The sequence below is a fragment of the Dreissena polymorpha genome, chromosome 10, assembly GCF_020536995.1.
Source record: "Dreissena polymorpha isolate Duluth1 chromosome 10, UMN_Dpol_1.0, whole genome shotgun sequence".
NCBI lineage: Eukaryota > Metazoa > Mollusca > Bivalvia > Myida > Dreissenidae > Dreissena > Dreissena polymorpha.
The window spans coordinates 47,216,328-47,229,358 of record NC_068364.1 but is presented as its reverse complement, the minus strand read 5'-3'; positions in this window follow the sequence as shown (position 1 = coordinate 47,229,358).

Below are 13,031 nucleotides of genomic sequence, written 5' to 3'. Positions count from 1 at the left end.
TGTAACATTGACATTTAACATATGTTTTTACATATGCATTTATTATAAAATCTGACCTAATTTGTAAAAGTATAAATCTGATTGATCTAAATTTGGGCATGTTCATGGGGCATGGAAAACCATGTTCAAGGGTTGATAACTCAGGAATGTATCGCCACTTTCAATGATAAAAAGTGTCGTGCACATCTACCAAGTCATGGCAATGACATATTGAGGACTTTGAAAAGAGTTGCTTAACACACATACACATCTTACGGACTGACCGACCATCGACAGACTAGCGAACCAATGTATCTCCTTTTTAACTTCATTTGCTTGGCCCAGTGGGTATTATCAATAATGCAACACCAGAGATTGTACTCCAATAAATCAATCAGATCATTAGGATCATCTGTTCACTCTTTAAATGACACTTTTCTTGTCTCTATCCAAGAGACTGGGTATGCTGGCTTCTTCGCTGCTGTAAGCGACTTGTTCATGTCTAAACCGTCCTCGTCTTTCTCTGGGGACATTGCGTTAATATCGTTTGGGTGACAACCAAATAGTTGATGTTTCAAATTTACACATCTTGGTTGTGTACACTCTCTGTTCCGTCGTGCTGCTCTTCGTTTCTTTAAAGAGATAGTAATTGAACACGAAGGGATTCCAGAAATAAATACTACATGAGTCGCAAAATCATAGTTTGGTAACTCGTGTCTATACAAACACAAACTAAGTAATTGTAGCTATAACATGTTAACACAATTCACGAGAACATATGGGATCAAATTAGAAATGTTAATTCTAGCAACATAACCATGTATGTTTGTACACTATATTTGTGATTCCTAACACATTCTTCTTCATGCACCTTAACAGAAACACTATGCACTACTAAGATTAATATAAGAAACAAAAATTACAATAATAAAAAAATATGAATAATAATTAATAAATAAGTAAAAAATAAACAAATGCATCATTCATTATTAACGGGAAACTATAATAGACAAACATTGTGTGGTGTCCTGCAATTATTTCTACGAACTACCCGACATGAGATTACAGCGACGGTGGCTATGGTAACTATGCCGAAAACGCAACAAACCACAGTTGCGGTCCGTATCAACGAGGATGCATCCGCCCGACAGTCGCTATGATCTCCGCACGAATTATGACCGTTGCATGTGATGCTTCCCTCAATGCATCGACCGTTGTCACATTTAAAGGATGTACTCTGGCATTCGTTATCATCTGCGAAACAAATTAATACAGAATAAAATACAGTTAGGGCTCTCGTTTTTAAAGTAGTGGTCTACTTGGTTGTAAAATGCCTAAAATAAATATTTAGCATTATTTAGGTCACGGGAAATATGATACGATAAATACGTTGTAGTTAATAAAATTGTGTTTAGAAATATATGATGATTTAGCGTTTGGCTAAACACAAAAACGTATTAAATTGTTACGAATTGTACTTATGCTTTAGTACATAACACAACATACATCATGAAACCTAAACTTGACGACTAAACCATAAGAACGTAATTCATACGGCAATGGCTTACCGCATGTATCAAGCCTGTTGTAATTAATCAATATTGAACAAAATAAAATATTATTCATATTCATACGATTAATTTCACATGAGGTGATGTTCAGATTCATTTTTCTGGTTCCATCGTTTGAATACAGAGCTGATTCCGACGCCAACCGGTGCCAGCAGAGTAACAGGGTACCAGTTGCTCGATTAACCAAGCGAAAAGGATTATTTCATTTAAAAATCACGCCGTTTATGATGACATACTTTGATGACGGATGGCACTTCGATGACCGAGAACAACAAAAGACACGCGCGAGAGGTGAATTCTTTAGCCTTTTTGCATGTATATTCTGTTCATTTGGTTTTAAGACACGGCATTTTGTTTGGGTGATTAATGGTATAGCACTTCGTATTGCGAAGAAATAAATTCGCGGACAAACGGTGAATTATAACAAAAAGCGATACAATTCCATCGATAATCAGCATGAATTGGATGATCGGTACATATTTTAACAAAATGAACATACTTGGAAATAACAAAAGAACGTTATTACTTTTCGAATAAAAGATCAATATGTTTATTAATGTTACAACATGTTACATTTTAGTTGACTAACGTATTTGAGGAAATTTAAATGTTTTAAGAATCGCATGCATTTTTTTCATGGGCAATTTGTTTACCGATCATCTCAATGACAATGGCACTTTCATTCCCGATTAATGGACACTTTTTTCAGATATAAGACACTCCTTTTAGTGAATCAAAAATGCAGAAATCGCTATGGAATACTGTTATAGTAAGCAGGCAATAAAAACAAAATGTATGTACTTAAATTAAAAACGAATTACCGAAACATATTCGTATATTATATATGATTTTGTATAAATGTGAAAGATAAATGTGAAATACATTCCATATGTCTGATGAGTGCAGTCTATATGACCATATATTTTCCAGTTTTCGAGTCACCCGACCGCCGGATCTACGCATTGTACACGAGCTTAAACATGTTTTAATAACGTTCTTTAAGCATGCATCTTTATGTCCTAATGAAGGAATTACGGCCATTTATTATATGTAAGATAGCATGTCATGAATAATCACTGTGCTTAAAATGCCTATCAGAGATTAATATCAGCATGATATTATTGATTTTATTGAGATAAGGTTTAAATGTTATTTAGCACGATTGTATTGTTTCTGCTTATTTCATTTTGTATTTATTTTCAAAACAAGATGTGACAATCATGAAGACACATGTATACCGCATGCTTATTTCTCAATCGCTTTTTTATCAGTGTTTATATACTAGTAAGTGTACTTAATTAATCAATGCGCATTTTTATGCAAGTAGCGCCAGTTTTGTATTTGCATCATTTTCACCAAGTATATTGTTACTTTAAAAGGAAAAAAAATATGAGACAAAGAATAAGTGTTCGTTATGAACAAATATTCTGTAGCAGTATTATTTTCATATTTTTTTCTGGAGATGCTTAAAGATAGGCGATTGATTTTTGCAAATTGTTCAATACACCTATACCATCATCGTTTGAGTTCAAGTTCTTGTTTTAATGTAAAAAGGTGTCTGCAAATACTACAGGCATATACCATATTTCAAATAATCGAATGTTTTGCATGCGCTATAAGCAAAAAAATTTTTTTTATGAGACTTGATAATTTATAATATGGAATTTACGCACACATTCCTTGTTTGAAGTATGAAATTTAAGAGCAGATTACCGTAACCACGTGTTGATTAAAGGTCAATGCCGCATATTTGGGGTCAGATATCAATTTTGAGCATACTACAGCTTGTACGAGAGGTAACCTCTGCATTAATCGGACATTTTTTAAACTCACTCGCCAGAGTCATACTGCTGAGGTGACAATGTTCGTGTAATCATGTATCCAGTTATCACATGTTAACGTTATACTCATTTTTTTTAAATGACAATATAGACAGCGAGCTCTGTATGTTGCAGATAGGTATATATTGGTAAGATGAAATTAAAGGTGAACGCATAAGCACTAACTTTTTATTATTATAATTCGGGAAACGATAATACCGATATCTGAACTATTTATGAAATACAGTTGTTTGTCACGGTACTGAACTTAAGCGGGATTGGTGATTTTATGTGTGAGCGACCCGGTCAGCTCACTCGGTAAAGCATTCGCCTTGTTAGCCGGAGGTCCCGAGCTCAATCCGGCAAAAAATAAAAAACGCATTAAAAAGTGTCATATATCATGGCAATGCCTATATTTATGCACACAATTCGAATGTATGGTACATTGCATATATATGTTTTATTTAAATCCGTATACGTATAAGAACAACCAGTACCCCCTAGTGCGTGGGCAGTTTCAACCCCTAAAGAGAAATCAATACCATGCTACAAGTCAAATCATTACCCATGGGCTCTGAGCTTTAAGAAGAGTTTGTGTTAAAATTCAGTATATATATATATTTACACACACACACACATATATATATATATATATATATATATATATATATATATATATATATATATATATATATATATATATATATATATATATATATATATATATATATATATATATATATATATGGGTATGTTTCTAACAAACCCGGCATAGGGACAGCATTTGATATTACATGGTACACTTCAAATCTTAGTGTACAGCGGTTTCGGAGGAGAATTTTTGTTTTTAACCATTTCAATATGTATATAAGTGAAACAATGTCCCTCAGGCTGTGCAAAATGTTTACCATTTGCCGTTATTTGAAATACGATGATAGAGTACCATCCTATGATGCTACGCGACACAAACTGAATCAATCTTTCCATTATTTAAACATTAATTGTTGAGTCCATTTAAATCTTTACTTCTCCTTTAAAGTTTAAAAACCGGTCGCACCTATATGTCCATTTTTAAACGAGGTTGATGAATGAGATAAATAAATTGAAGCTTTTCCAATTGATTTCACGTATGTCCTATGATGACTCAACATATAGGTAGTTTTCTGATACGTGTTTGAATCGAGGCTATTGAGTTTCAACTACAAATGTATTTATGTGTTGGTTTAAGGTGTCGAAACATCCGAACGGGAAGTTAAACCGTTAAATAGTTGTGGATTATAGCTTAAATGTAGTATGTGTGCAAAAATGTTATTGTATTAAAGCCAGACATTCGTGTACGGCGCTTAAAACGTAACGATCCATATCTAGGCGCTGCTAAATAGACACAGACGGACTTCCATATTCTTTTGATTATTATGCTGTAGAGCTCGTTAGACAATTAAACCATTTGTTAAATAAATAAACTTATAAATACATATATAAACACTTGGAACAATTGTCACAAGCCGGGAAGCCAGAAAGCCCCAAATTATATGCGGAGTCTGTTGTGTGGTTAATTTCTTTCTAAATCTGTACCTAAGTGAATCGTGCAACCGCTTCAGCCACAAGCTTATTTTCTTAACCAAATGGACACCGTTGTTTCGTTTATGTTCTTCATATACACGTATTTTTGCTGTTTTGTTTGAAATGTGGGATATTGTTGAACTAGTTTAACAATTATTTACAAAACATTGTGTATTGAGTTAATTTTAGTGTAAAACATTAAAACAGAATGAACAAAGACACGCACCATCATTTTATGCGATACGACTGGAGCGCTATATAACCGGACCAACCAAAAATATATAACTGACACAAACAATGACATAGTGTAGTTCCTTTAATGTGTAACGTATATTCTTTAACGCAGAAAACATAAGGCATACATTTACACAGTTATTAAAAAAAATATTATACTAATTTTTTATTTAGAAATGATATGTTATAAACACAAGCGTTATCAAATTACTTTCATTTTATAGAGTTCTAGTACGAGCGGTATGACATGTTTTACGTATACTTATATTTTTCCTACTAAATGTTTTTCGGTTAACCGGTTAGTAACCGGTTACGGAAAAATGATAAACTGTTTTGTGTAAACCTCTTGCATCCCTAGTATGAACCAGTGTATTATTAACGCTTTTTACGAAACCCACTATGACAAAATTCATATAATATATAATCATATAATTCCCAAATAAGGTGTTGATTCAAAACGACTGGACCGATGAAAGTATGCAACGATCAAGTGAATGTGGATGCTTCTGTAGTCGTTCGTATAATTATGTCGTTTAATATTCGTTTTTAATATTGTATACTGACTTTCTACAATGTTTGTTCAAATAAAGCTTTTGGAGTAACAACTAGCCACTTCCTATGACCAACACGTTTTAAATAGACCTTTAAAGTGAAGTATATGTACATAAAAATCTCTGGAATATCAATGACACAAACTGTAATATGACATTATGTTCACACTTTACCGATAATGGGTGTGTTGTATAATATGTTACATGTGGACTGAATTATATTGAATTAATAACAGGAACAAATTTTTTTTCTAAATCCATCAAAAACAACATTGTTTATGTTGTATAGGGCATTATATATTGGTCCACATAAGTGGTTGTTCCAATTAAGGCCCTTGGTGAGAAACTTGCCAATCCCATTTACAGAGGAGAGCGATCATCTGGTTCCTATTGTGTTTTTTTTTATTTATTTATTCTGTGAATGTTGTTAGGGTGTCATAGCAAAACACACATTTTTTTCAGGTGATACAGGTGATAAAGGAGGTCTTTCTTACCACAGTGGATCTTGATTTGTCACGTATGACAGAGATGACACCCAAAGCAAATGTACCAGTCTGGATCGTGGTGGTTGGTGGTATAATGACTGTGCATTCGCTAACCTAAATGGAGAATATAGTACGCCTGGAACAAGAAGTGTCTATAATTGGGGAGAAGGGGGTGTGACGTATAGAGTCTTTAAAGATGTGGACAGTTTGAATGAAACGAAAATGATGCTTAGAAGAATTTAAAACTTAGCGGTAACATGTGGGTCTTTAACATCTGTACATAAGACGTAACAGAATACATAATTGCATATAATTCCTTATGCGAAGTTAACACATATTTTCAATGTTTATTGTATATTTGTTCCAACAACTGTGGTTTCCAATGTAATTTTGTGTTTTTAAAATGAAAAGTAATATGAGTATGAACCATGTGATAACTGGATTAAATTTATCTAAGTCTCTGGAGAAGAACATTTGTTAAATTATTTAAGTATTGTGTTTATATATCGTGCCTGGTCCTACATTGTCACAGACCTCGTTTACCTTTTCATTCATCCATGATATGACATGTATAATTGTTGAAACGGCTATTTGTATTACGCTTGAACACGTTTCAATACATGTCCTTTGAGAATCAATAACCATTTTCATCTTTAAAACGTTTACACGCCTGATAATTCCCATTCATCTATCATAGCATGTCATTTCTATCAATAAAATCAGACAAATTAAATTAATGTGAACAATGGCTGTTTGATCGCCTAAGGTACCGCTGAACATTCATTGTCATCCACCTAAAATGTACTGTACATGATATTTTCTCGAAGATCTGTTGCGAAAATCTCCTTATCAAATGGTATGGGAAGGTTGACCGGGTCTCGATCAGACCGCTTTGTGTTAAGAATCCATGTTTGATAATTTGGGAGGGACGCTCATGTATCTTCATTGCTATGTTACATCTAAAGCTTAATATTCTTTTGAAGTTTCGATAGGAAAACCTGTGTTTCATATCGTTCTATGGTGTACAAGCGGTCTCCGAATATGGTGATGGCGTTCCCGGAAGTCTCTGAAGTTGGTTAGGGGTATATTGAGAACTTGTTGCTGGGGCTTATACTAAAATTTGATTGGTCAAACATGATGCAATTTTCATGGTTTTATTTAAAATTATTTTACGTTCGATTGGAACGAAACCGAAGCCATCATAACACATTAAGACTCTGAAACAAGTGGGGCGTGGTCTCAAATTAACGAAATATAATTTTGGGGGATATAAAAATGCACTGTACAGTAAGTTAATATTGTTATTCTATGATTCTGTTTTGTATTAATATGTTGTGAAGTTTTCTAAAAGTGTAAATTAATTGATACATTGCGTTTGAGTGAATATAAAAGTCTGATCAATCCACTCTGTAATAAGAGTAAAGGAAAACCACACAGTCATTTGTGAATGGAATATAGTTTTCATTTCAATTATGTTTTATTGTATCAGTTGAGAGCAATTTTGCACAATTATAACAATAGCATATGTTATTATTACGCACATGTATTTAGATCCTGCAGGAATGATTGTCATTTGATTATACTACTTTTCATTCGCATTGTTTATTACAGATAATCGTCACAATCGTCACTTGATTAACATCACGAAAGTCGTACATCATATCGATACTTCAGTGTAAGCGACATATTTGTCATAGACTTCGCATTTGTCATCGTTGCCAAGTGAAGTGGAAACGTGATGTGTGTATTGCAGTATTTTCCCTCAAAACGTTTATATTGTCGGACCTAGAAAAAGTCGGGTCCGACTGGCTCGCCACACCAAAAAATCGCTAAACTTGCTTATGTAAAAGCAATTTGACTAGTTTGACCCAGCAGGACTGGTAACTGTATTGTTGATAATGTCAAGTGGACGTGACCTGCCATACGATGTCTCCCGATCGTAACGTCGTTACGTTTTGATTTAAGTCATGAGTTTGTTACTCGCTTGGGGTTTTATTTTTCTGACATTGTGCTTTTTTCAATCAAATTGCTCATATTTTAATAATACAGTTTATCAATGTAATGGATGTTTTAGTAAAGTACATTTATGTAAAAATATAATTTAAATTGCAGTAATGGAATCCTTTAATTCACAAACTATCCTGTGACTAAGGTTTGAACATTCAAAAATTGTCCAATAGGTCACGTCGCACGGGTAGCGCGTGCGGTTAGATGTGTTCTCAATTCTTAACATAACAGTATCACCTTTCATCCGTAAACATATGTCTACGCACTATTAACTGATGCACATTTCTTCAAAAATTTAAGTCGTTACGCTTCCATTCTAATGTTTAACAAAGTGTTCCATAAGTGAGCGTGTTTAGATGTACTAAACACAATTAGGAGGCTGCTTAGAGTTTTGCCGATCTTGGTACCTTATATTTACGAGGTTACAAAGGAGTCATGCAAGTGAATACGCTAACCAAGAGTCAGTGGCTTCAGATGAGGCACTTCGATATCTACCATACTCTTGTTTTCAATGGACGATGTAATATTCAAATAAATACACCATTGCCAGCAGTGAAGTCCAGCAATGGACATTAAGAAACATGACAACAGAGATGTAGAAATTTAAGCTATTCAATGTCAACATTCCAAGTTCATTGGCAAGTGATAGTTTAGGACTATGAGCATTTTTAAAAAGATTTTATTTCGTATAACAATAAATCACAGACTGAATCACATACTTAAACATAAACTAAATAACTATTTTATCCATTTAAATTTTAGTACAAACTTAAACCAACTTAACATAAATGTTTTTTTACTTAAACAATCACACCGAAATGAATGAATAATATTTTTTATGATTTTCTGTGAACACTCACATTAAAGGAAGCCTTAATTGTATTAGAGTAAATGACCAATACTTTATCAATTTAATGAGTTTTGACAAATCCACCAGTCATTGAAAAAGGTCTAACTTCCACACACAAAATCTTGATATATATTCAATACAAAAGGGCCATAATTAAAAAAAAAAATTCAGCTACGATTCCTTCCTTTATGATCACCGACATAAAGGCCATTCATCTGTGAAAGTTTTATCATATTGCGCCAAGAAGTTAAACAGGAGTTGAGTACTTATATTGGGGCTATATATTCTAAACATGACACAATTTCAAAGCGTCATATAATTCAACCAAAACTGTTCAGAGCTCAAATTTCTTTCTGAGCAATCATCTTTATATTCAGGTAATTTAGCTGTGAAAGTCTAAGCTTAATCGGCCAAGTAGTTAGATGAGATAAAAACACAAAATTGTGGGACTATATATTCATTATTGGAAAACAGACATAATTCTGCCCTGAATTGTCACAGCCGGAAATTCTTTCATAACGATTATCTGCACATTAAGGTCATTCAGCTGTTTAGAGCGAGATCCATCCAGTAGTTAAAGAGGAGTTGAAAACACAAGCTTCGGGACTTACAAACAGACGCACGGACAAGTTTAATGCTTAATGCCATCTACAACATCTCAACCAAAATATGGCGTTGCGTAAGTTCACATGCTGGTGTACATGCTTATAAAGTGTCAACCCTTCAGCAGCAATACTTTAAGAGTTACGCGAGTTAAGAAAATCCCACGTATGTACAAAAAGACAGTCAGACGAGGGCATATCTATATGCCTCCACCCCAAACTTTTGAAAGTGGGGGCATAAAATGCATAATTTATGATTCAGTTAAAACATACTTTAAGCACAGCTAAACGCGCATAATTGTCTCACTTTGTTTAGCGAGATTCTTAAAACATACATACATTTAGTTTAAACCTCTTTTATTTAAACATACATACATTTAGGTGTGTGCATTAAAACATGCAAAAAAAGAAGCAGTGTGTGATTTTCGTCGTTTATATAAAAGTCTCACTCGGTAAGAGAAATACTGATTAATGCAATACCAATGCACGCAAAACATGTTAAAAACATGCACTTTTTGAGGAGGGTATATACAAATATAATTATATATGAATAAATTTTCTAATATAGGTAATTTTAATATTTTCAAAGGTTATTTTTTGCTGTGTGTCAGGAGAATTTTATCGAAAGCAAAAATAAGGAGACCCGTTTCTGAATTATGCATATAATTGTTTTAAGAAAAGTTAATGTTAGTTACTATGTATACAAATCAGTTTTATTTTATTTCAATTATAATTACACAATGCAACTATAAGTGTTCTTCTGTAAGTTAGAACTACCACACTATTCCTTGTGCAATATTTTTGTTCATGTTCAATAAAGAACATAATTTATGTTAGTGTGATTGTTAATAATGTGTAGCCCAGAACCCATTCAGTTGTTAAAATGTGACATTATTTTTACAATAATTATGTTTGTGTGGCATGTTTCGGTTTTCGATTTTCATCACAATTTTCATATCTTAAAAAATTTCTTAGACTCATTCACACTCTGTCATTGGAGGGCAGATAGGGTCTCTGGTAGATGTCCTCTTGACAGCCACAAGTCCAGGAAACATGTCGATACATAAGGAAAACGGGTCAATGCGTTATCTTGCGTGAAGAAATGTATGTCAATTGGCTTTTGGAAGCCACAGGGGAAATCTCCGAAGGACAGCAAATCAGACATGGCTGTGGGAACTGTTCCATCTAAATTTTTAAGTGTTAAGTGTTTATCAAGGCAAGCAATATGCTTCATAACATTATATAACTAGTTCTAAAGAGCCGTATGTTTTACATACTGAAATTGTTCACATTCACTGTCTCTCACAGCCGGATAATCCGTTATTACTCTTGATAATGAATGCAAACGCTTTTATTTGTATACTTTTTCTGTCTTAAAACAACACCAAAACATAAACCATCACATCAGAAGATATACTCAGATTAACTTTAAATTTAGCTCGGGCATCCCTTTTGTGCACTTAAAATAACAATGCCTTAAGGGGATTTTCAAAAAAATGTGTCATTAATTTGAATATATCAGTGTCTGTTTTAACTTTATATTATTTTAAAATATCAAAACCTTTCAAACCAACGTTAAATTCATTTTTTCAATATGTTTTTAATTTCATTTCGCAACATATTTACTATGTAAAATATTATAGGACTTACATGTCATAACATGAAATATTTTTACTGACTTGTTCCACAACATTGCTTAGACAAAACCCTGACAAAAACACCTCAATATTACAATTGCACAATCGCACGCGCTACCTATTCTGATCTGATACCTGTTTTGATTTGTCAGCTATTACGAGCGCACGTCATAGCTATGACGTGCGCATGTCGTAGCTATCGCGTGCGCATATCATAGCTATCGCGTGCGTACGTCATAGCTATCGCATGCGCACATCATAAAGACCGTTAAATAAAATATTTCCTATGTTCCCTTTTGTCACAGTACATATCGGATGCTTACGAATAGTTATTGGAGTGTTATTTATGCAGTTACTAAATCATTCATTTCTTGGCGTACTGCACATTTGTTTAAAGCAATTAATACATATTTCATACTTAATATTAATATTTAGTTACTCAAACTAATATTTTACTACATTTTCTACTTGTAGAGTATTACTTAACATGAATTGTAGCTCTATAAAGGAAATAGCCCATATATATAAGGTTAAACCTCATTACCATCGTCATAATCATCATTCCCTGTTGTTGGGTTAAAGGGAATGAGGGACGACGACCAACGATTCTTTACCAGTCAGACCGGTTTTGTGCTACCGCGAGTAGCTCATACATGAGGAGAGACGTTCACTCGTTAATATTGTCGGTCTAGCGTTTCTTCTGACGGTCCATGTGCAGTTCGCACAGGCTAATCATTGACGATATTTTCCGCGTTTATGGTCCGTTTAAAGGAAGTATCTTCGTAGCAAACATCCTGTGTTGACGGAAAGTGTCGTCCCGGTTTAGACTGTGCGGACTACACTGGTTTATATGGGACGATACTTGAGCCACATGAATAAAGGCCAGTTTTTCCAGAATAAGACTCGTATTGACACGCGTCATACGATAATGTGTATTGTGTTATGTGCGGACAGCGTAGCTTGAGACTTGCCTGCCCATCCGCACATTCTGGTCACACTGGCCGCATGTGGTATAACCTGGCTTGAATAATTATTATGAGAAACCCGGATTGAAGTGTATATTTGGATGGGCCAGTGCAATCTATATATATCAAATTATATATTACTATATGTACAATGTCCCCCGAAAAATCATGTACTGCGCAGTCAAAGCAATAGCGTTGCTAGATGTTTCGCTATATTAAGGAACATAATATTTGCATCATGAATAAAGTCCCCATAGAGTACTAACTTTTATAGAAAGCTGTAAAAGCGAACGGAGAGGTCGTTAGTGTGGGTCAGTAAGTTAAACGCGCTACAGTTGTTGCCGTTCCAAACCACGATCAGCGCGTCTGCAATTTGGTAAACGAGTGCGGACAGTGGAGTTATGGGGTTATGATAGTAGTATGATAATACTGTAAATGTAAAGAGACGGGGCATGCGTTTAGGCTTTAAAAATCATAAACCGTTATTGCAGAGATTCGCAAATAAAATATAAGCAGCATGCTATCCGGTTCAAACTTATACAACACAAGTTACGTTGATTGAGTTTGAAGTTCCATTGTAATAACGACTTCACCTTCATATAAAACTTGATATACCTGTTGTTGTTTTTTTCAAAAGTTTCGGGCTTATAGAGTTGTCGATATGTGGTTATATAATTTCACGACATATTTCCGTATAACAGTGTTTAGTAATACAATTCAGAAAACGCGAATATAACAACATGACTGAATATATTGGAGTTTATGTA